Here is a 24,464-nt window from a genome sequence, read left to right as displayed (position 1 = left end):
CTTTGTACTACAGGTCCTTCGTGAACATCCATCGACCAAAACCATATCTCAAGAACATTCCATACTACATGGTTGGATTCAGAAGTCCTGAAAAAGACATGATTGTTTTATCGTATTTTAAGTATACATGTATATATGCACAGGTTAAAACTTTCTTGTGGTATAATCATTCAGTATCTAGCAACTATCAATTTGCTTTAAGCACATATTGATATAGGTTTAGTGTACATCTGTTGGAAATAAGAACACACACACCTCCATCTAGTTTTTGGTCAACTGACAAAATATTCATAACTATAAAATGTTATCTAAGACCATAGGTGGATCCAGGGGGGCCGCCCCCCCTTTTTTTACCCTTTTATGGGAAAAATTTGGTTGATTATATAGGGAATCACTCACTGAAGCGTGACTGCCCCCCCCCCCCCCCCCCGATGAAAAGTTCTGGATCCACCGTTCAAGACTTGTCAGTGTCTATTTATCATTGCCACTAAATCAGTGATATATGTACACATACATATATATATATGTAATTATATACATGTAAGACTAAAATTATAAAGTACATATATAAGACTAAAACTGGCATTCAGCCTTTACTACATCTTCATACCCAAATATAAAAAAAGAAGATGTGGTATGATTGCCAATGAGACAACTATCCACAAAAGACCAAAATAACACAAACATTAACAATTATAGGTCACCCTACGGCCTTCAACAATGAGCAAAACCCATACCGCATATATAGTCAGCTATAAAAGGCCCCGATAAGACAATGTAAAAAAAAAATGAATGAAAAACAAATATGTAACACATAAACAAACGACAACCACTGAATTACAGGCTCCTGACTTGGGACAGGCACATACATAAATAATGTGGCGGGGTTAATTATGTTAGCGGGATCCCAACCCTCCCCAAAGTCATTTTCAAATTGGACTTCATGATAAAATAAGATTCTATATCTACTACCAATGAAAATGAAATATCCCTCTAATAGACTAGCATTTAAATCACTGTTTTCTAAACTGGTAGCTAGGTCACCATGGATCTTAAATATTTCAAATGCATGTACATTTAATAATATAAATTCTCCAAAATTCACTATATTGTCCCTTTTTTGTCTTCTGTTTGATATACCATTTTTTGAGTCTATATATTGTCTATATATATATATATATATTGTCCTTTATATTGAGGTCATTTTTCGCAAAATAAACCCACTTAATCTGAACTTTAAATGCAAAAGACCCCTAAATGGCTAACAGACATTGCTATAAAGAATTATAGTCCATGATTCATATACATGTGATTTAAGAATTCATGAAATTTAAACTGATGCACAATACTTTTTTATGAGACCTGTTTTAACTTAAGGACGACACCAAAAGTTCAATGAAGGATAAAAAACTTAATTCACATAGTTTTTTCACTGACCCCCCTACCCCCTTCTTAACTTAATTTGGGAAAAACTGATTGACCGATATGGATATATTTTGCCGCAGTCCAACCCCCAAACTATTTGAATTAAGTTTTTTATCTTACATTGATCTTTTGATGTCGTCCCTTACCGTAAAAACTTTTAACAAAATAATTTTTTACTTCAATTTTAATTTCGAAAAAAGTGGATCATACTATATTAACATGATTAAGGAGCCTCGAGGGTATAAAATTTTCAGAAAAAAAATAAACATTTGTTTTTCATTACAAATTTTATTTGTTACCTTTTGTAGTTGTTTCTTTATCATATGGTACAAAAATCATTCAAAACAATAAATTTGTGTTGGCCCCAGATGACTTTTACAGGGATTAAACTTGGGAATTTCAAGCTAGGAGCCCAGACCAGATATTTCATAATTAGTTTGTATATGTTCAACTAAAATTTAACTGAAAGTTTAGGGGCCCAGCTCAAAATCTAGGAGCCATGGGCGACTGGGCCCCCTTTAAGTTTTGTCCCTGTTTTAGAATGTATTCATCATTGAAAAAGTTCCAAATGATCTCCCTTTGGTGGGTAAATGTCATTTTTTTGCTTTAAAATTGAAATATCTTTTTCAACTCATCTGTGACCTATATTTTTTAATATCATTTCGATATGTAAGCTGTACTTAAACTAAATTAATTGTAAAATTTGAGCGATTTCTGTAATAAATTTCTTTTTTTATTTCGATATTAACTTTATTTCTCCTATTACTTCAACAGAAAAAAAACACTTTTACATAAATGCATGCTTCTTTGGAAGACTGATTATGAGCGCCAATGAAGGGTGACCCCACTTTTTTTATTTTATTTTTCTATTAACTATAATATAAAGTTCATTTATAGAAAAATATAGAGAAATCCTATATAAACGATTTAGACCCGCCACCCCCTTAAAGTTTCTTGATGATCGCTTTCTAAAGTTTTTACTCCCTCAGCTCTCTACTAAAAAAACTCTATTTTCAGCCACATGACCCAAACAGGGAGTTATACATTTGACTGTCTTTCCCAGATTGGATTAAATAGCGATAAGGTGTATTTTTCGTATTTTCCGGGATTGTTGAAAACTTGCATATTCATCACTATCTGATTTTGTGGTTTTAACAATCCAGACAGACAAATGGTTCGAGACCACAATTGTTGTCCCTTGATTTTCGTTGTTTACGAATAAAGTCCCTAGTGTTAATAGTGGGTTACTTGCCATTAATTTTAATACCCCTTCCAAATTAATTTATCCATGTTTAATGCCTCAAATTGTAAGTAAGGGGGTGAAATTACACTGTAAAAAAATTTGGGTCCCGAATTTAAAAGGAAAGTAGTGATTTGGTCCAGGTGAAAAAGGTTGAAATATAGGACTTCCGAAGCTGTCAAAAGATTTCAAGACGCCCTAAAGATAAAATTGTTCATATTTTGAGTTAGAGACGATGAAGTTTTCTACAATTTTGATATAATTTGTCCAAAAAGTAGTACAACACACTGTAAAAGTTTCATTGAGAAAGCGCAGGTGGGATTTTTTTTATTTTCATTTATGTTCTAACAGAAATGCGCTACCAATTAATTGTGTTCTCGGACCTAAGAGGTGAAGTCTGTCAATATAGAATCTGTACTTGGGCAACTTCCTTAAATGATTTGGTGGTGTTAATTTGTCAAATGGCATGAAACTAAAGGATTCAAACTTTTATTCTGTAGAATTTCTACAAAAATTACCAATTTTGGCATTTTATGGTCAAAATAGGCATTTTAAGGCTTTTTCAATATTAATGCATACATGGCATCCTGACTTTCTATCGGACAGGTTTTCATGTGTCAATACTTGTGTTTCTATGCCTTTATCTAGTTCCTTTACTTGTTTATGAACTCAGGATCTACAGAAAAGAAGATTATCTCAGACAATATGTGCAAAATGTGTTGTATAAATGACCCTTGTCTAACGCCCTTGTTTGGATGAAGTCAAAAGTGGGGTTCTTGGTACATAAAATTTGAAGTCCACAATAAAGACCTCACTAAATTTGAACCAAAAGCACTTTACAATGTCTATTGTACCTGTTCCATTTCACATAACTTTCTTTTCTTCTGTAGGATAGCAAGTGGTTTAAATATAAGCCTGTTGACACTAAAATTGCATTCAAGTTTTTCACTAAAAAGCCAAAAATCTTTGTATCAGACCATTCTCTCTGCAAGAAAAGTTAATTGCAAGAGCCTTTTTGTGCTCAGATTTGTTGTATCATGTCACATGAGTATAGAAATGAAAAAAAAGACACAATTTTTTATTTCTTATAGCCTCAATATGCGTTTTTTAATGGAAATATGTGGCACAGCCTAAATTGACCCTTATTTTTTTCGAGTCTTACTTGGCTTAAGACCCTTTTAAACTAATATGATATGATATTTGTAACTTTTCTTTCCATTTCAAGTACATGCAATACATAGATATGTAAGGATTATTTATAACCAAAAAGCTTCACAAATTTAAAATTGCTGGAAAATATTACATCTTCATGAAAGGCCCCCTTTCATTGAAAAACATCAATTTTCAGGCCCAGGCTGATATAAATTTGACTTTTGAATAATTATGCTAAGTCTGATAATTCAAATGAGTACTCTATTGCTCTATGAACATAATAAATGATATATTAAGACATTTCAATGGAAGTTTTTTGCAATATTTTAATTTTTAAAGCCAAACATGTTGATAGTTGAAATTTTCCAATTTTCACGTCAAAATTTAACACGCAAAGATGAGTATAGAATTTAACATATTGTCTATAATGTATATCCTATTGTTGTGAAACTTTGCAAGCAGTGTTATAATTTATTAAGCTTTGGTCATACTAAGTTTTTTTTAAGATTTGTCAACTCTTTCTATCCTATTAGGTCCGAGACCACAATTGTCGTCCCTTGATTTTCATTGTTCATGAATACAGTCCCTAGTGCTAATAGTGGGTTACTTGCCATTAATTTTAATACCCCTTCCATATTAATTTCTCCATGTTTAATGCCTCAAATTGTAAGTAGAGGGTGAAATTACACTGTAAAAAAATTTGGGTCCCGAATTTTAAAGGAAAGTAGTGATTTGGTCCAGGTGAAAAAGGTTGAAATATAGGACTTCGGAAGCTGTCAAAAGATTTCAAGACGCCCTAAAGATAAAATTGTCCATATTTTGGGTTAGAGACGATGAAGTTTTCTTTAATTTTGATATAATTTGTCCCAAAAGTAGTACAACACACTGTAAAAGTTTCATTGAGAAAGCGCGGGTGGGATTTTTTTAATTTTCATATATGTTCTAAAAGAAATGCACTACAAATTAATTGTGTTCTCTAACCAAATAGCAATAAGGTGTTTAGGAAAACATGACCTAAAAAGTTAACCTCCTTCATATAAGACAAAAAACGTGGGAAACTGAATGGTGAAATGTGTTCAATATGAAAATTGCAGTTAAGATGGTAAAATCACAAATCGGTCATTAATGTAAATGGACTAAAAGTATGACTTTTGCGCAAATTTGAAGGGAAATGACGGGGAAGGGGCAAATTAGTGTTCAAGGGGAGCAAATGCTGTTTAAATTAGTATGCAGTTTTAAATATAGAGGGAAAGAGGAGTTATCTTTTAAGACATTAGTTAAATATAACTTACTAGAACACACCCGTGATATAGCGGGTCTGTGACTGAATTAAAGTATATAACTATGCGTGAGCCTTATTTTAGTATTGGTATTATCATCTGATAAAAGTCGTGCCGATTATAAGATACAGTTTCTCTGCTTTCAAATCTTTCTGTTTGAACCCGTCGACCTAGAACTCTTCAATTATTGGTAATATTCAGGTCCTTGATTTGAGTATTTTTAATCAACAGCATTGTCCAATAAAGTTCAATTCTTTGATTCGCTGTTTTACGTCATGCCCGCTAACAAATTGAAAACTGTACCTATACGCCTTATTTCAAGTTAAGTTATTTCAAGACTAAATTTTTAGTATTCGTATTGTTATCTTAGAAAGTCTTACTAATTAAAAAACTACAATAGGGAACAATTTGACAATGATTGAATTTAGTTGTGTCGACCCTGTGATTATGACCCGTGTTTAAAGCAAAATCAAATACACCATTTGGTGGTGCGCCTGTCAGATGCGGAATGTACATATAAGGTAAAAGTAACAGGTGAAAATATTAAATTGGTATCGGTATCGGATTCGACCCCGAACTTGTTAAATATTGGCAATATTAATTATCTGGAAAACAAAAGGGTCTGGAGTGGTGTAATTTTTAATCTACACCATTGTACTTTATTAGTTATAAATAAAGTTGAAATCTTTGATTCATCGTTTTAACGTGATGCCGGCTGATAAATAATTTGGACCTCGTAATTTTAGTATTATAGATGTAGACTTATAGTTACCTTCTAATTCTATAAAAAAAAAACAAAAAAAACACACACACAACTCAGAACTATTACTAATTCACTTGGACTATACTGATATGCACAGAGGCGGATTTAGAGGGGGGGCCCAGGGGGCCCGGGCCCCCCCTTTTTGGGAAAAAAATTGGTTGCTTATATAGGGAATCACTGAAGCGTGACTGGAGCGGGCCCCCTCTTAGCGCAGTCAGTGGGCCCCCACTTATGAAAATTTCTAGATCCGCCAGTGATGCAGACCTAAAAACAAAAAGAAATATATCATAAAATAGTGATTGAAAGATTCATAACACTTTGAAAGGATAATTCAGACACGTGTTACACGGGGAGCATGTATGTTTACAAATGATAATGTCACGTGATCGCGCACTGACCTCCCATGTTGCATCGCCCTTACAATTCACTAATACATAACCATTTTCATGCAAACATGTAACGTGAATGTGATTGGTTATCAAACAATACAGAAATAATGCATGAACCGCTGAAGAAGAAATTATTTCATCAAAAAGATGCGATTTTCACTTTCGACACGAATAGGTCGGGTTGACATTTCTGTCACCGGAGATAGTATTGAGATAAATGGGATAAAACGAACCGTCAAAAAGGTCTAGAGAAGCACATCAGTAGAACCTTAACATTAATAAGTAATACTTACCAAAAATTCTCTAATTGATAAACTATATGACTAAAATTTCACGAAAATAACAATAAATAATTTTGTTGATGGTGATGAAGCTGCTTAAATTGGCGCGAAAAAATATTCTTATTCCTATTGCTTCACGTAAAAAAAAATGTATAGAATTGAATTCGACTACAGTTCAGCATAAAAAAACGTGAATATGCAAAAGTCTGGTAATATGTTAATGAAAAAGTGTGTATAAATTTTCGTAAACGAAGTCACCTGTATACTTCACCAAGAATTACATTTGAGCGCAAAGATCTGTATGTGTGATTCGGCTTATGTAACATCGTCAATCGGAACTACTCGGCTATTCACTTCGTGCAACCAGAAAGGCCGAGAAGTTCCGACTGGTAACAAAGTACAACATGATTAATGGAATTTTTTGCGTTGCTATTAAATCATTGAGGCCACGTGATTAAGGCCATCTATTTTTATTGCGGGTTCCACATATTTAAATCGGAATTATAGAAAAAATGGAATGTTGTGAGCAGAATCAAAACAGAAATGATGAACACTGCAACATTTCCAGCAAAATATAAATAGGATGGAGGATCTGTGTATTCACATTATTTGTAAAACTCTCCTTATTCATGTGAAGCGTGTGCTTTACCTCGAGGCTTATTATGCTAAGCATCGACGCCACAGTACTTCAACCAATCAGACAATGTTTATTTGGGGCATTCGATCTATTTTTACTCAGATTTTGGAATATTTTAATCGAAATTATAGAAAAATTGAATATTGTTAGTACATATAAAATAGAAAAAGATGAATACTTTTAGCTAGAGATAATTTGGATGGGGGTTCTGTGTATTCACATTATTTGCACAACTCTCCTTACTGATGCCATATTTTGGAATTTCCGTGACCTAAATGGTTCGCGAAAATTAATATTTTTATATATAGTATAGTAAATAGTAACCAATTTGTCCTTTACTAGATATGCCTGTCTAATATACTTGGTAAAACAACCAATGCCAAGAAGTGAAATTAATTTGTCCTGCAATCAGCCAACTACTAGTTTAATACATATAACGGGAACACAAATATTTTTTACTTTATTTGTACTGGTACAAATGAAGTCTCCTGTTACCTCACTTCCATGTTGTGCAAGCGGTAATGTGGTTATGTACTTTTGCTTGCCGTTCATTTATGGGTCCTCTTCGCGGTCTGCGTTAAACTATATCGATTTCTTTGAAATATTAGAGACAAAGGTTTAGATTTTAACAACTAAAGTTTCAAGTGATGGTTGTAAATTTCATGATCAAAACAATATACTGACCATTTCTGGTGAAGGTATATATTTAGGTTTGTTTGTGTATTTTAGCACTGAGCATTTATTTTGTATGTGTATTAATTAAGTTCTTTGGTGGATTTTACTGAGCACTGAGCGTTTTCCGATATATTTAGTTGTTTTTGTTGTATTTAAGGATGTACACCTCTGAAGGGCCAAAAATTTCTAGAATTAAACTTTTTTTCTAAACCTGATTTTTTGATTTATATGACTGTAAAACATAATTGGTGAAGAAAAAAATCATATGGTGGTGAACTTATTTTTTTGCTACAGCCCTTGGAAAGTACACAATTTTGATGAATTTCCCATTTTTCATCAATTTTAACCTATTTTGGGGATATTATCATAAAAAAAAATCACAATTCCACAATTTTGTCATACTTTCAATAAAGATGGAGGGGACCAATCTGAATAAATTTAAATTACAAAAAAATATATTTAGGTTTTAATATAAGAAAGTTTTATCATATTTTGATGCTTTTTGGGTCAAATTTACCATGTTGTCCATTTTGTAAATTTGTGATTTTTATCCGTTTTAAGTTCAACTTGCATATTTTTTTTCAACTTCTTTGTTATAAATGATTGAAAAAATACACATCTAAGAAATTTGAAAAGAAAAAAGGGATGTGGGATGCACATGTTTCTGGTAAAATCATTTTTTGTATTCCTCACCCATTTTCTCAAAATTTTGGCTAAAAAGACTGACTTGATTGGTAATAAAATTTGAAAAACTACTCATTGGAAATATCCAATTTCTTCACAGAGTTAAGTTTGATTATAACACTTTTTGATTTCATTAATATTTTCCACTTGTATCACATATTTTGGAAATAATTCCTGAACGAGAGTTCAACGAGACTGAATCGTCACTAGAAGAATACACCCTTAACATAAGCGGAACTTGGTCCAAATTTGTCAAAGTAAGCTAAACAATATAGCTGATGTATAATTGACTTGCAAGTCAATAATTGACTTTGTTTAATGAACCGGTTTTCATGTCACCTACAATTTACTGACTATTTAGTTATAGATGAGTTACGCATAATCTAGACGTGTACAGCTATTAAAAGGATAAGAATATCAACATTGAAAGTGGAACAAGGGTGAACCATGTGACTGACTGATTTTATCCACAAAAAATTGTTTATATATAGGTTAAAAAGATGATTTACTGTATATCATATATTTGAACCTATTATATGAATTCAAATAAAACTAGAAAAATATGCTCTGTTATAATTGCACAAAACAATACGATAAGTATTGAAATATTTTGAAACAAATACAAAAAATTCGCATGTTTCAAGGACCTTGTATGACCTTTCTTCAAAACAGAGTACAAATGATATATCCATTAAACATTGAGTAATCAAGATTGGACCGTTTTCAGGAATACATTCGTATTAAAACAATGCACATTTATTTAATATATCAGCAACTTTACATTGGTACTCTTTTAACTCTTCCATTTTTTTTTCAGATATGATACCAGTTACAAAAATTTCTATAATGATAAGGCATGTAGAAGCTGCACATACAAACCCAACAACAAAAGTAATTACTTGTACAAAAGCTATGACCAACCCTACCAATACAAGACAACTACAAACGCATTTGTAAGTCCTAGAACAACGACATTTCGATCACCATCCTATTACCCGTCCACACAGCAAGCTTGGGAGTCGTACAGCTCCGCTGGTGGGGATGATTTTAATACTGGAGTAACTAACCTGAGTTACTCAAAATCAGGGGGAGGTAATGACTATGGAATAAAGAGAACGATTAAGTTAGAAGACAAGGCAGAGCTACAACATCTAAATGATAGGTTGTCAGAATATATAAACAAAGTTAGACAGCTTTGGGAACAACGTGGACAGATCGATTCCTCGGCATTCCTGAAATCAACTAAAATATTGGAAGACGAAGTCTTAAAACTGAAGGATTTATATGAATACGAACTCGCAAACTTAAGGTAGGTAGATTAGTATATTAGAAGATAAGTGTGATTTCATACTTTGAAAAGAAAAAAAAATACTTCCAAAGGTTGTTCATATTCCCCTTTTTTTGTTTATTTTTTCGTATATTGCAATGGAATCTAAACATAAAATTTTAAGCTTAAGAACATTTGTTTTCCTATTATCTAATAAAAAAGACCAAAGCTACTAAAGGGGTAAAATAAAAACTGCAAATCGGAGGCGAGTAGAAAAAGGATGTATACCCTTTATATAGATAGCTTCTTGACAAACTTAAACACCTGACTTTGATGTCAAATACATAATCAATTCATAGCTTGTACTACGGATACTATTATGTTTTCTTTGACTGAAAAATATCCGCTTACTAAGTGACATTGTTAAGCTCTAACATACTAGATTTGTCGATTTATGAAACTCGAATTGTATCGAAATAGAATTGAATTCAAACCAACTGATGCAATGAGCATGATAAATGATGTATGGCTTTCATTGTGAAAGAAGTTATTTTGAAATATCATATATTCTTAATTGAGATATTTTAAAGTCATACATATACATGTAATTTATAATTTAACGGATATTAACTGATTAAAGCAGAACGAATATACCTTCCGATCATTTGGGTACAATTCAGTGAAATATTTCTAAAAAAAGGTACTCAGCAAAAGCAAATTACTTCCACATAAATTCCATGATTCACGAAAGAATGTAATCACCATGTTTTAAAAAAACATTATTAAATAGTTGAATGAGTTAAATGTACTTACTATTACAGAGGACAACTACAAGGAAGTGTACAAGATAAGCACAGTTTGGAACAACAGTATGGAAGCTTTATTCAAACCTCTAAGGATTTGGAAAAGAGGTAATACAACTGATGAAAAAGAAAAAAAACTATGTTTTTTTAATCACCAACCGTTAAAATGCCTTACATCAATTTTCAGTTCCTTTCTCTCTCGGTCTTAACACAAAAGGAAATAATTCAAACTAAAATAGATTTTTTAACCTTATGAACTTATGAACTCTTGTAATTCGGGGAAAGGGTAGAGAAAAATGGTAATCCCTGGATTTCTCCTGTCATGCAGTAAAATCCTTGATAAAGAGGAGCATCGATTGGGTGTGAGGAATGTATAAATTCGTAACCATGTTCGGTCGGAATGAGGATGTCAAACCCAATTCTCAATGCAGGGAAAGTGACATCTTCTATTAACCGTTAAGAACAAGTTTAACAACTCTCAAAGGGTCCGCAGGTTTTCTATATAATAACATACTAATAAGTAATAGTAAATGCATATTTGTCATAGTTGAATAAATCATACAAACATATGTTTTTTTTAACGAATATGATATAGTTTTATTAAGTTAAAGAATCCATTGAAATAACAAAATAAATCTATTACTGCAACAGATTAGCACTAGAAGTTGACAAGAACCGGGAGCTTGTTGGAAATGTCACTAGCTACCAGCAGACGATAAGCTGTCTAGAACAAGAAATAGCTAAACTACGATCGGCACCACAGCCACTGGATGAAGGTCCAAGTCTTAGGAAAGAGATAGCAGATTTAAGGAGGGATAGGGACGATTTCAAAGGAAGGTAATAATTAAGTTACGGTATTTCTATCGGTACAAATTGTCAAATTACTTGTATTTTTTTTTTCAAAACCAGTAGAACAATGCTAGGGGAAACAAACCATATCATAAGACAGACGGCACATAAACTCACTACTTTTGCAGATAGTACTGGTATCTTTTTATTTATTCATAGTTGTTTCTTGATTTCTTTTCTAACGTTGCCCTCTTCGTTTGCCTTAGAATACATTTTACCTGAATAAACGACATGTTTTAGCTGAGTTAGCAAAATGGTCTTCCGTATTCTAGTTGCTGCTTGTGTTACCTATGATTGCTATTTGCTTGTTTATTTCTTTTCCTGACTGCTAAACGTTACACTTTCACGTTGAAATAGTCATGTTTTTGTAAGAGCGGTGTTCGATAGGTCAATGATATTTCCGGGTCAACCGGCGGACAATTCGACGATGTTGAAAAGAAAACTTGTGTAATAATTATTCGTCCATTTTTTAAGGTCTTGTTTTTTAAAATTTATATCATTTTAATATTCGACCGCCTCTAAGCTACTTTTAGTTAACCTTTTGTCTCATTATTTATCTTTCATGTAAAATACTTCGGAGTTTAAATGATCGAGCACCAATAATGGAATAAACCATTTTCAAAATGTTCATTTGGTGTAACAAAGAAACTTCGTTACCTTATAATCTAAGTTTAGTTAAGGGCATCAGATGCTAATTGACATTGCAAAGACAATTTTCATTTTAGATGGGAAAGAGAACTACAGACTAGAAAAGACGTAGAGGAAGCATTTGCTGCGTCAACAAAAAAATACGAGTTTGACAACAATGTCCTGAGACAGCATGTTGCTGATTTGAAACAACGATTAGAGGCTACAACAGCCAATATTCTGTCACTGGAGACACGTATACGACAACTGAGTAAGACGGATACAAATATCCCAGACATCCTCAGACAAGTTAGACATGCAGCGGAAGACGAGTTAAAGAAACATCAGTCTGATATTGAATCCAGATATGGTAAAAGCGTAAGTTTGTTTACACATTCAATTAATAATGTACCCTTCGATAAATATTTGTCAAATCTCCTCTTCACCAAAATCTACAATAAGCATCGGAAAGGTAGGTAATAAAAACACATGCTCGTGAAAAATTCAATCAAGATACAATATACTAGTATTACAACTTTCAATATCATGATACGAGATTTTTTTCTTCAGATTTCTGTATTGAAATCACAGATGGAGAACGACGCTGACACTATAGGGCGATTGGAAAAAGAAAAGTCTTATGCTATGGGCAGTGTCGGAGATTTTAAAGCTAAGATTGCTGCCTTAGAATCACAAGTAAGATATATACATAAGATAAGAGTCAATCTATAGGTTAAGAATTATTGCTGAAAAGATATCTTATTTATTGTTTCTAACACAGAACAGTTGTAAGTTTGATACATCTTTTTTTTTGGTATTTGTCGTGTATACTATTATAATTTCTGCGTCAGACTCGTTTGTCCTGAGTTCATCTTGTAAAAACATAGTACCAACAAAATGCTTTATCTTATAATTATACTATGTTTAATCAAATCTGTTTTCCTACTAGTTAGAAAAAAAAAACACCGATGCAATTATGTTTGTCCCGATCGATGTTGTTATGTTTTTCCCGATGTTCATATGTTTAATATGAATTCCTTCCAACTAGTTAGTAAAAAAAAAAACCAATCTTGTGTCTCTACCAGGGAAGTCATAAATACAATCAGATAGCTAGATTATCAGAATTAATATCAATTACTGTAAAACCTCATCCTCAGTTTTTCCCTCTCTCTCTAATTTTCATAATCTTTTCAAAAAATTCCAGTCAAGCACATTAAACCACAACGGATCAATAATATATAAAATCAGTGCGCAAATAACGCAATTCTGATAAAGGAATCTAATTTTTTTTTAGGTAGGCGCAATGGCACAACAAAAACAGGCATTAGAAGCTTTATTGGCACAAGAACGGTCAAGGGCATTTGGACAAATTCAAGAGATGGAGAAAAGATTTAAAGAGATTCAACATGTTCTGTTTGTTAAGCTAGAAGAAGCAAAGGTGTCAAAGGATTCGTATATACCACTTAAAGCTGAAATTGAAGCTATGAAAATGTTATTGGCAGAAGAAGAAAGAAGGTATAATGTACAAACATGAAATAGACAATAAGAGACAACTGGAACCATCTCAAAATAAAACCATGCATGTAAATAACACAATAAGTACATCGAAGAAAATACTTACGGAAACGAAATGATCTGTTTAGGTGTGTTTCTCTTTTGAAAGGGTTAGAACGGGCTCATTACAAGGAATATGCCGTGTATGTTACTAGCATAAATGCGATATAAATCTAATTAGTCAGAATTTACATTTGTCAATAGATCAAAAACTCTATTGTGTCTCTTTAATATCTATTTTATAACTATTTTTTTGTACTGTTGTTTGTCTTTTTGTCGTTTTATACCGTGGCGTTGTCAATATTGTCAGTGTTTTTTCGAAACATTAATTTAGATTGTCCCTTTGGCACCTACCGCCTCGTTTTTATGCTGTATTCTCATTTCACATTATTTTTCCGTTTCAGACTAAGTGCACCAATAAATTACGAAAGCACTGTATCAAATGTGGTTAGTTACAGCCCTGCAATGACACGAACACATGTGGCTAGTTACGCCCCTGCAATGACGAGTACAAAAGTGGCTAGCTACAACCCTGGAATGACACGTTCACAAACGATTAGTTACACCCCTGCATTGTCACGTGCACAAGCGTCTAGCTACAGCATCCCTGCAGTTACACGTACTTATGTAGGAACCGGTGGACATAAAAATTCCTATCACCAAGCATCCTACAGACCTGGGTACTGCAGACGTTATCACAACAAATATAGATGTAAGTTGTTTTGTTCTTATTACAAGACATAGTCGAAGTGTTCTTTATTCTACTACACAAATAATGTATATAAATAAAGGCAACAGTAGTATACGGGTGTTAAACAGTCATAAATCGATTGAGAGAAAACAAATCCGGGTTACAAACCAAAATCGAGGGAAACATATCAACTTTAAGAGGAAAATAAAGGAACAACAGGAACACCAAACATTGAAATAGAAACTAAGTAACCGACGAATTCATAAATTCTGATTTTTTTTTACTGTGATGTCGAAACAATGACATTTTTTATGAACCAAGTGATACGTGTGGATCCACATGTCTTATATAAGAAGATGTGGTATGAGTGCGAATGAGATAACTCTCCATCCAAGTCACAATTTGTGAAAGAATAAACATTATATGTCAAAGTACGGTCTTCAACACGGAGCCTTGGCTCACACCGAACAGCAAACTATAAAAGGTCACACAGAATGACTATAGTGTCAAGTCATCCACAAGTCTAGCACAGAAACACATGATCACACATTGCTACTTTTATTTTATGGTATCTTGTCTGTATAGAAGATCAAATGTTCTTTAAAATTTAACAGTCATCGAATACGAATGCTAAACCTTAATCCACACACCAATAGTTAATGCATTCAAATTCATTTTGCACATGATTTTTGTTCTTTTCACAGATTAAGAAGAGTGCATATCAAACAATGAGCAATCGAGTGAAACTTCACAGCACCAAATTAATTGTATAGATGTAAATTAATACATGACTTCCTGCATTGCAATGCAGAGCTGCTTCTTAACAGAATTATATTTTCTTTTGAATTCAAAAAACAGTTATATAAAAGTAGTAAATATGACATAAATTATTGTAATCCGTCCAACTATATGAATTGATTTATCTTATGATTAGATGATATAAATGTACTGCTTTAGAAACTAATTGGTATTCTTGCATTCTGTGTTCACTTTATGCCATTAAAACTTACATCGCTAATGGTGGTATGACTGTCAATCTTATATAATACCACTTGCTTAGTGGCTAGTGCTTCTTTAATATACTATAATTATTGATTAGTCGGTTTAGTATGAAATTCAAAACAGTGTAGCTGTGGCCATTGATTGACACATTAAAATCATTCATTGACTGGGACAATTTAGGTGAACGTTTGTATGTAACGACCAATGCTCACTATGTACTTTTTAAAGACACTTAAACTATGGGGTCACCAAAGGTTTTCAACACCTAAATAAAGTAATTCGAAAAATTAATCAGAAATAACACGATATTTTGATTTATATCAATTATATAAATCAAAACTCAAAGGTTATTCCTGATTAATTTTTCGAATTATTTTATAATTAAAGGCGTTAAGAAACCTTTGTTGACCCCACAGTTTAAATGTCTATCGTAGGTACGTCATGAACAGTGGTTGTTACAGACAAACGTTCACGTAAATTGTCCCAGTCAATGGATGATTTTGATGGGTCAATCAATGGCCACAGCTACACTGTTTTGAATTTCATACTATGTATTATGTAAGTATGGAAAGAAAGCCTATTACATTCAAACTACCTTGGAAGAAATATTTTTGTTTGGATGCTATTGGCGTATCTCAATAACTTGTAAACATTGCACTACAAACAGTTATATGATCAGACAACGTGATGAGAATTCTTTAATCAGCATAATGACCGTTACTTTCAAATTGATATTAGCTGTACAAACGTATATCACATTTTACGATACTATCCTTATAGCCTCTTGTTAAAATTACTAATCAAAATAACTTTGTTCATAATCATTCTTAGGGTATCATAAAAAGGAGATTTTTTTTAGAAAAAAAATCTTCACCTCTATAACACAAATACACGAACAGTGGCGTAGCTTGCCTTCTGTTTATACCGAGGCATGGGGTCAGGGGGGGGCGCAGCCCCCTTGAAGCTATCGAGGTTTTTACAATTTGAACAAAAAAGAATCGTTAAAAATAGTTGCTGTTCAATTTTCTTTCATCATAATAATGTTATTTATATGCCTTACTATCTATACTCAAAGCTATAAAAATAACAAAATACGTGAAGGTATCACATTAGACAACCAATGAAAAGTCAGTTTCCTGACTTGCTAGCAGTTACAGAAAGCAGGAACATATATATTGACATATTGTTCCCAGCAGAAAGCCAGCTCAAATGCCTAATGGTTCCCAATATATTTCCAAGCCGTAGAACACTCTAATATAGTTGGCTGTACCTCACTGTGACATGAGTTAACGTCATATCACAAGAAATCATGACCTTGCTCGGTGGATAGAAGAAACCTGTACAAAATGTTCAATACAGAAGAAAAAAAACCGAAAATATTAAGGTTTATTTGTAATAAGTGTTGTGATGATCATTTATTTGGTCGTAGGTCACGAATCAACGAATTATAGATAATCACCACAAAATGACAGCTGGATTGAACAAACGAATTTCAGGATAAACTAGGAGAAAAACATATGCTACATGTAAAGTGTAGCACGGCACTTGTTTTAGTGGTGTATTACTTCGAAGGTCTTGTAATTATATATTGAATGATTTTTTACTTTTTTTTCATTCATGATGAACATGACAACTACGGGGCGCCGAATGGGACTCTTGTGGTTTTGTACTCGAAATTCAATTTTGTACGGACAAAAGTGACTTTTGTTCAACAAAAATGAGTTCAGTTTAACAAAATTTGTATCATACTACAAATTTAAAATTTTGTCATACAAAATTATCTATCAGTGGACAAAAGTCACTTTTGTCATGACAAAATTCATTTTTGTTACACAGACTTGAGTTTTGTTACCTAATTTGAAAATTGGGCGACAAAAGTCAATTTTGTATTCAAATTAGTTTAGTTTGGATTCTGTGACCTAATTTGCATACAAAATCGACTTTTGTTACACAAAAGTGACTTTTGTGAGACAAAAGTGACTTTTGTGAGACAAAATTGACTTTTGTGAGACAAAATTGACTTTTGTCTCAACAAAATTGACAAAATTGACAAAATTGAATTTTGTCTCGACAAAATTGACAAAATTGAATTTTGTCTCAACAAAATTGATTTTTGTCTCACGAAAGTCAATTTTGTCTCATAAAAGTCAATTTTGTTCTTACAAAATTGAATTTTGTCGTCACAAAAATGAATTTTGTCGTCACAAAATTGACAAAATTGACTTTTGTCTCAACAAAATTGACAAAATTGATTTTTGTCTCAACAAAATTGACAAAATTGACAAAATTAATTTTTGTCTCAACAAAATTGACAAAATTGACTTTTGTCTCAACAAAATTAACAAAATTGACTTTTGTCTCAACAAAATTGACCAAATCAAATTTTGTCTCACAAAAATTAATTTTGTCTCACAAAAGTCAATTTTGTCTCACTAAAGTAAATTTTGTCTCACAAAATTGAATCTTATTTCACACAATTGACTTTTGTGATTTAATTTCAATATCAGGTAACAAAAGTCAATTTTGTATGCAAATATGATTATATTTGCATACCTTTTAGACAAAATTGACTTTTGTCATGACAAATATGAATTTTGTCTACAAAAATGAATTTTGTCATGACAAAAATGAATTTTGTCTACACACATAAATTTTGTCATCACAAAATTGAAGTTCTCATAAAACAAGTCTGTAGCACATAGTTTTGTAAGACAAAAATGATTTTGTTATGACAGAATTGAATTTTGTACAAAACCACAAGAGTCCCATTCGGCGCCCCGTAACAACCGGCGAATAACTAACATTTTCTTTATTATAGAGTCTTCATTATAAATGAACAGTATTTGGTTGATTTTTTATGCCCCACCTACGATAGTAGAGGGGCATTATGTTTTCTGGTCTGTGCGTCCGTTCGTCCGTCTGTTCGTTCGTTCGTTCGTTCGTCTGTTCGTTCGTCCGTCTGTCCCGCTTCAGGTTAAAGTTTTTGGTCAAGGTAGTTTTTGATGAAGTTGAAGTCCAATCAACTTGAAACTTAGTACACATGTTCCTTATGATATGATCTTTCTAATTTAAATGCCAAATTAGAGTTTTGACCCCAATTTTACGGTTCACTGATAGAAAATGATAGTGCAAATTTCAGGTTAAAGTTTTTGGCTTCAGGTTAAAGTTTTTGGTCAAGGTAGTTTTTGATGAAGTTGAAGTCCAATCAACTTGAAACTTAGTATACATGTGCCCTATGATATGATCTTTCTAATTTAAATGCCAAATTAGAGTTTTGACCCCAATTCTACGGTTCACTGAACATAGAAAATGATAGTGCAAATTTCAGGTTAAAGTTTTTGGTCAAGGTAGTTTTTGATGAAGTTGAAGTCCAATCAACTTGAAACTTAGTATACATGTGCCCTATGATATGATCTTTCTAATTTAAATGCCAAATTAGAGTTTTGACCCCAATTTTACGGTTCACTGAACATAGAAAATGATAGTGCAAATTTCAGGTTAAAGTTTTTGGCTTCAGGTTAAAGTTTTTGGTCAAGGTAGTTTTTGATGAAGTTGAAGTCCAATCAACTTGAAACTTAGTATACATGTGCCCTATGATATGATCTTTCTAATTTAAATGCCAAATTAGAGTTTTGACCCCAATTTTACGGTTCACTGAACATAGAAAATGATAGTGCAAATTTCAGGTTAAAGTTTTTGGCTTCAGGTTAAAGTTTTTGGTCAAGGTAGTTTTTGATGAAGTTGAAGTCCAATCAACTTGAAACTTAGTATACATGTGCCCTATGATATGATCTTTCTAATTTGAATGCCAAATTAGAGTTTTGACCCCAATTTTACGGTTCACTGAACATAGAAAATGATAGTGCAAATTTCAGGTTAAAGTTTTTGGTCAAGGTAGTTTTTGATGAAGTTGAAGTCCAATCAACTTGAAACTTAGTATACATGTGCCCTATGATATGATCTTTCTAATTTAAATGCCAAATTAGAGTTTTGACCCCAATTTTACGGTTCACTGAACATAGAAAATGATAGTGCAAATTTCAGGTTAAAGTTTTTGGCTTCAGGTTAAAGTTTTTGGTCAAGGTAGTTTTTGATGAAGTTGAAGTCCAATCAACTTGAAACTTAGTATACATGTGCCCTATGATATGATCTTTCTAATTTAAATGCCAAATTAGAGTTTTGACCCCAATTTTACGGTTCACTGAACATAGAAAATGATAGTGCAAATTTCAGGTTAAAGTTTTTGGTCAAGGTAGTTTTTGATAAAGTAGAAGTCCAATCAACTTGAAACTTAGTATACATGTTCCCTTTGATAAGATCATTCTAATTTTAATGCCAAATTAGAGAATTTATTCCAATTTCACAGTCCTTTAAACATAGAAAATGATAGTGTGAGTGGGGCATCCGTGTACTGTGGACACATTCTTGTTTATATATAAACTGACATTATGTATTAACTAACAGAGGAGGGAAAATTAATTCAAATGTTTCCATAAGTCTTGAATAATTCGTAAAGGGTATGAATCAATAACCGCGCCAACAATACATAACAAGTTGCTATCTTATTGTTTAGTAGCCAGTTTGCTGCGACAATCATTCAAAAGAATATACAGTGAAGGAAAATATTTTTTTGAGTTTTTTTTGCAGAGGCAGTTTGCCGAGGCAACTGCCTCGGTTGCCTCAACGTAAGCTACGCCCCTGACGAAAGTCGTCATCTAAAGATTCACCATTATTAATAACCCAAATTGACGGTTATATAAACGTATGGCATCGATTCAGTGTACACGTCAAATGTTACGAGTATAACGTTTATCGTGGATATTAGAGATCAATTAGCCAAAAAATTAAAAAGCTTCAGATACAGTGTAATGTAAACCAACATGATCGAAACACAGAACCAAAACCGTCTAGACTTATGTTTTCTAAAGAAAGTTGAAATCATAGCTATAGAAAACAATTCAATAATTTCTATTCAGTAAAAATGTTCCTATCAAATTAATTCAATCCGAAACAAATGCTACTGATTGGATTTTATCCTAGACTAATCATAATCAACCATCATCTGTACCAAATACTAGTAGAAATGTAAAGCGGATAATATATAAGCCGCAGACGATTTCAATTTGGATATTATAAATTTTTCTCACTTTATCAGCAATATACAAATTCATCCATACTTCTCTTGCGATATTCAAACGTTATAGATGTCGGAGCAAAAATTTACCGAGCCAATGTTTTGTCAAAGAACGTCTCTCCCTTTTCTCAGAAAGTTTCTCGGCAAGTATCAAGACCCAAGAGATATATTCAGTGTCACAAATAATACAAGGGGGTCGTGATTTATAGATTCTCTGTGCTAAAGTTGTATATTGTTTTATTTCACTTTAGTTTCCCCGTTTTTTGTTTTCGTGATGTTTTTTTTTTCTTTTGGTCGTATAACGTTTGACGTGACTCGGTATTAATGCATCCCGCCTTCGGCTTTTTGTCTTTTTAACTTTGGGCATCACGGATGCAGATGGGTCTTGATGTGCGATTCAGACTCAAAGGGTTTTTAAAGTGACCTTCCTAATTTGTGTACCATTGTATTTAAAAAAAGGTTAAACTTTGGACGAATGAAAGGAGTAAGTTCAAAGAGGATTTTAATTAATTTTGATGACATTGATGATTAGGCCCAAATACTACACATAGATATTGTTGTGATATTACTTTTAAAATAACTTTATTTTTGTCTCATCACATAAAAATGATTAATTATTGACTCCTTGGGTATGCATTTTTGTGTATAATAACGTGAGTTTTGGTCAAATTTTCAATATCAGTTTTAAGGATGATTAACTGTGACCGCCACCTACCATCCAGCAAGTTTTTGTGTAATATTACTATTGGTAATATTTTATTACAGAACATGTTAGATCATTGGTTGTTTTGGTCTCCTCAAGCTTTTAGGTACGAAAAATACAAAACATATCATCGTATTTTGACAATGTTTACAAAATGTGCTGATTTTGAAGTTAAGAATGTACTCTTATGAAGAGATTGATTTCAACAAAGAAATAGGTCCATTTAGGACCCAAGTTTTAGCCATTTTGTAATTTTATGATAAAGTTGAAATTGAAGGCCATAATTTGCCTAAAGTGAACATTTTTGTTTTTATTTCTTACCTCTACTTCGACTGCACATTATGTTTGTTGGCGTTCTTGTTATAGTAGTCTGTGTGTTTGTTTGAATTTATGGTGTCTGTGATGTAAGATTACACAGTTCAGGCTACTGGATCCCGATTTTTGTCACATTCATCTATTATTTTTTGTAGAAAGTATCGATTCTTTGTATTGACGTGTTATAGTATTATTTTATTAGTCTTTTACTTTTTAGTCTGTTTCGGTGGTATCCATTTGACTTGGCTCTGTACTTATACATCCCGCCATTGTGTTATTGTTCTATGAAAATTTTTGTATTCTTATCCTTCATTTTTGCTCATATGCTTGTCTAGATGCCTTTTAGTGTTTCTTTGTTACAATGACGTGGTTCTGTACTTATACATCCTGTCGTTTTTCTATGATATTTTTATGCCCCACCTACGATAGTAGAGGGGCATTATGTTTTCTGGTCTGTGCGTCCTTCCGTTCGTCCGTCTGCCTGTCCGTCAGTTCGTCCCACTTCAGGTTAAAGTTTTTGGTCAAGGTAGTTTTTGATGAAGCTGAAGTACAATCAACTTGAAACTTAGTACACATGTTTCTTATGATATGATCTTTCATATTTTTAAACTAAATTAGACTTTTGACACCATTTTCATGGTCCACTGAACATAGAAATTAAAAGTACGAGTTTCAGGTTAAAGTTTTAGGTCAAGGTAGTTTTTGATGAAGTTAAAGTCCAATCAACTTGAAACTTAGTACACATGTTCCTTATTAGTTGATCTTTTTACTTTTAAGGCCAAATTAGATTTTTTACCCAATTTCACGGTCCATTGAACATGGAAAATGACAATGCGTGTGGGGCATCCGTGTACTTTGGACACATTCTTGTTTTTTATTTTTTTATTTCATTTTCTCTTATATGCTTTGTCTGTATTCTTTTTTGTGTTTCTTTGTTACATTTGACGTGGCTCTGTACTTGTACATCCCGTCATTGTGTTATTGTGCCACGGTTAAGGTGTGTTTATATTTGTTTTATATTGGTTAAGGTAAAAACACAATGTCGACTGCTGTACCCCTATAATTATTTTTTAACATTTATACCTATTATATCTGTTTGATTTGTCACACTTTGTTGTCAATATTATGGAATTTTATGCGACTATCATATAAATGAGAGGGTTAGCTGCACACAAAACAGGTTTAATCTACCATATTGTACATATAAGAAAATGCTTGTACAAAGTCAGATATATGACAGTTGTTTTACGTTCGTTTGTTGTGTTTGAGCTTTTGATTTTGCCATTTGATTAAGGAATTTCCTTTTTGAAATGTCTCGGAGTTCAGTATTTTTTCTATTATATAAAAAGGAATATGCGGTATGATTGCCAATGAGACAACTTTCCACAAGAGACCAAATGACACAGACATTTTAACAACTTTAGGTCACCGTACGGTCTTCAACAATGAGCAAAGTTCATACCGCATAGTTAGCTATAAAAGGCCCCCAAATGACAAATGTAAAACAATTCAAACGAGTTGGTCTGTTTGTGTTGCTCATCCATTTTTTTCTCTCTCGATATAATGGAACAACATCAACTGCCAGTGTCATACGCGTGGGAGGTTTAGATATCTATAATATCAGGTTATACCAAGCCAGGAATATGGTTATAGAAAAACAAAGGATATGAGGAACCCATTGTAATTCGTTTTCACTTGTTTCGTTGATTGATAACGTTTGATTTTGTCATTGGAACATATGAATAAGATGACAGGTGGACTGTTAAAAGCAACAGACTATGACATAACTTCATATAGTTAATATTTGAATTGATTAACCTATATGATTACATATTCATATAATGCGTTGAGAAATAAAAAGATTTCATTCTTTGGTCCCTGTTTACTTCCCTATACCGTTTTTGCTGGACTGTCAAGCTTCTAATAGACCTTTTCAACATCTCTCGACACCGACTAATGACACCTGCAGTTTACAGGTAAAATGGAGGGGTCGTCTAAAAATAAAACCAAAAAAACATCATGATTATCATAACGCATACAAGTCAATATTCGATTTGGCGGTTATATACTGTATTGACTATATGGCTACAGAAGATATATCAAACACAAATTAAATAAATATTTCTCTATCAAATAGTATTCTTATTACATGTATTAACACGACATTTCACGTTTAATTGATTAAAAAATCTCTGCAATCATTCCGCATTCGTTTTAGTTTATGATTATGCGAGTCTGCTAAAGATTGTGCCGCATGACAATAACGATAAATTTGGTTCTGTAAAATTATTAGGGATCGACAATATAACTTCGGGGGGATGAGGGTCACGGTTTTTTTCTCCATTTAAAAAAATTCTAATCCCCAATTTAATAAGGAAAAAAATCTGGTCAGGCAGGTGACACAAAATAGTATTCCTGAATGCAGATTTCTCCAATACCTTATGGTATTGAATTTTGAAAAAATAAGTTGATAGATTGCGTTGAAAAACTAAAAGAATTTCGAAAGAAAAGAAATCTGACTGAGACCTCCCCATTCCCCCTATTTTTTTTAAAGTTAAATAGTTGCTCCCTTATGAAATTTTTTAAATTTATGAAAGATAATTGCTGGACTGTCTGTCCGTCCGTTATACACTTGTAAACACGATCAAGTTGGTGTTTTCAACCGATTTTCACCTAACCTGAGGTACATGTGCAATACTATAGAAGGGGTAAAAACGTGTTCCTGTCATTCAGAATCTTTAGGAAAGTTGAATTACTGCCAATAAAATAAACTTCAAGCAAAAAAAAAACAACAGTATAGAGATCGGTACTGTTATTTTCAATTTTTACTTTTGAGACGACCCCGTACATCTTACCCGTCGTAGTCAATCTCAACTGTAGGTGTAGACAATTGTTGAAAAGGTCTAATAATATATATCCATCAATAGCATTCGACATAGTATTTTGTCATACTGTGTTTCCGGATAAATTCTTCAAAATATATATTTTTTAAA

At 32.6% G+C, this 24,464-nt stretch overlaps 2 long non-coding RNA genes across 2 annotated transcripts; both read left to right on the top strand.

The window, feature by feature from the left end:
• Positions 1 to 10,582: 10,582 nt before the first annotated feature.
• On the top strand, positions 10,583 to 12,444 carry LOC143066383 (uncharacterized). The gene is made up of 3 exons (XR_012975588.1): positions 10,583 to 10,704; positions 11,248 to 11,433; positions 12,171 to 12,444. It is a non-coding gene; the product is annotated as an uncharacterized LOC143066383 (long non-coding RNA).
• A 928-nt stretch (positions 12,445 to 13,372) lies between these two features.
• LOC143066382 (uncharacterized) lies at positions 13,373 to 15,109 on the top strand. Its single transcript, XR_012975587.1, has 3 exons — positions 13,373 to 13,587; positions 14,031 to 14,338; positions 15,022 to 15,109. It is a non-coding gene; the product is annotated as an uncharacterized LOC143066382 (long non-coding RNA).
• The last annotated feature ends 9,355 nt before the right edge of the window (positions 15,110 to 24,464 follow it).

The sequence above is a fragment of the Mytilus galloprovincialis genome, chromosome 3 (genome assembly GCF_965363235.1).
Source record: "Mytilus galloprovincialis chromosome 3, xbMytGall1.hap1.1, whole genome shotgun sequence".
Classification (NCBI taxonomy): Eukaryota; Metazoa; Mollusca; class Bivalvia; order Mytilida; family Mytilidae; genus Mytilus; species Mytilus galloprovincialis.
This window is presented reverse-complemented; position numbering and strand designations above follow the sequence as displayed.